This window comes from Diaphorina citri, unplaced genomic scaffold, assembly GCF_000475195.1.
Source record: "Diaphorina citri unplaced genomic scaffold, Diaci psyllid genome assembly version 1.1 scaffold1064, whole genome shotgun sequence".
Lineage (NCBI taxonomy): Eukaryota > Metazoa > Arthropoda > Insecta > Hemiptera > Psyllidae > Diaphorina > Diaphorina citri.
This window is the reverse complement of record NW_007378493.1, coordinates 70,667-72,501: the sequence shown is the minus strand read 5'-3', so window position 1 is coordinate 72,501 and position 1,835 is coordinate 70,667.

The window sequence follows — 1,835 nt, the reverse complement described above, 5'->3', positions numbered from 1 at the left end:
ACAACAGGTTGACAGAGAACTTGCTAGGATGACATCATTGTTTGTCCATGAACTTCCAGAGGTACCCAGTAACTGAATAGTCCATCTGGTAGTATTCAGAAGAATGTTGCCTTAAGAAGCGCTTAAGATAGAATATACAAGTGAAGTGCATAGTGTGATAAGAGAATTACCTGCTTCATCGGTGACTCATAATAGCCATAATATTCTACAAGATAGTAATAACTTCAGGTATTTATTTAATACAATTTACGTCTTTCAGAGCCATTTCATACCTTAAGTATGAAATGTTAAACGGTAGAGGAGAATGCCCTAGGCAAGAATTTCGCCCTTTGTTTGTAACGCCATTTAGGTATATAGGTAGTACGCAAGTTACCTACAACCATTTTATTGGTTGAATAGGTTTCATTTGAACAAATAAAAGTGCTCAGGTTAGGTAGTACACTACCTCTACGAATTCCTTCCAGGCACCCAGTAGTGCAAACAAATTAACTTCGAAAGAGATAAAACTTGCACTGGAATACTGGAAAACGTAATAAATCGTCGTATTAGTAAAGAAAGAAGAACGAGAGGAGGAAGAGGAGGAACAAGAATGACAGTAGGAGGAGGATTAAAAGGAAGAGGTGGAAGAAGAAGAAGAAGAAGAAGAAGAAGAAGAAGAAGAAGCAAAAAAAGAAAGAATCAAAGTAGATAGTAGGAATAGGAAATAGGAAGACTAATAAACTCTTTATTGCGTTCCAATGAACGAAATCAATCTCCCTGGTGTCACATGATTCCAATATCATTCCCTGAACATACAAACACACTGTATGGCTCAAAAATCTTGCAGCTTTCAATTCCTTTGAATTCCTTTTGGTGTCAGTTTGCCGGAAAGATAGGCACTGTACCCAGTCTGGGTCTAAAAACTTGGTCCCACTCAGAAGAAGAAAGAAACAATTTCTTGGAATTTTCAGCATGAAGAATGAAGATCTTTTCGCTACTTTCAATTCCTAGAACTCTCTTGTTCATCATCTCTTTAAGAATTTTCCTGCCGAAAGGTTTGTGATTTAAAAATAATTCGGAATGATTCGGAAATGTTCATTAGCGTACGGTCCGTACGGCTTGTTCCAATACTTCCCATTTGACTAAACATATGCGTCATATGCGTGCGATATTTTTTTTTTCAATGCGGTAAGAAAAATGAAACTATGCGGAGTACCTGGAAGCTCTTCGCGGAGCACCTGAAAGCTCTTCGCGGAGCACAGTTTGAGAACCACTGATCTATAGCAGTTAGTAATACAGTGCCATTATATTCAAAGCTCTATCAAACTTATAGTTTATTCAATAGGTACTTTTGTGACAATCTGGCGACATTAAGGCTATTTGGCCCCCACTTTCTAACCACACATCCTCCACTGAAAGTCCCTATCAGTTTCATCTAATCCTGAGAGATCTAACCCAAAGATACCAAGAGTAACCTCATTGTATAGATTCCGCTGATACTAGTGACCTATTAAAAACACAATTATGTAAAGCAATTAAACACATGTACCGCTAAGATCCTGAAGCAGATAGAGACATAGAGAATTATTAAATGAAGATACTACACAGAATATAAAAACACAATTATGTAAAGCAATTAAACACATGTACCGCCAAGATCCTGAAGCAGATAGAGACATAGAGAATTATTAAATGAAGATGCTACACAGAATACACACACAACTTAAAAACACAATTATGTAAAGCAATTAAACACATGTACCGCCAAGATCCTGAAGCAGATAGAGACATAGAGAATTATTAAATGAAGATACTACACAGAATACACACACGACCTATCATAATTTTGTAAACCT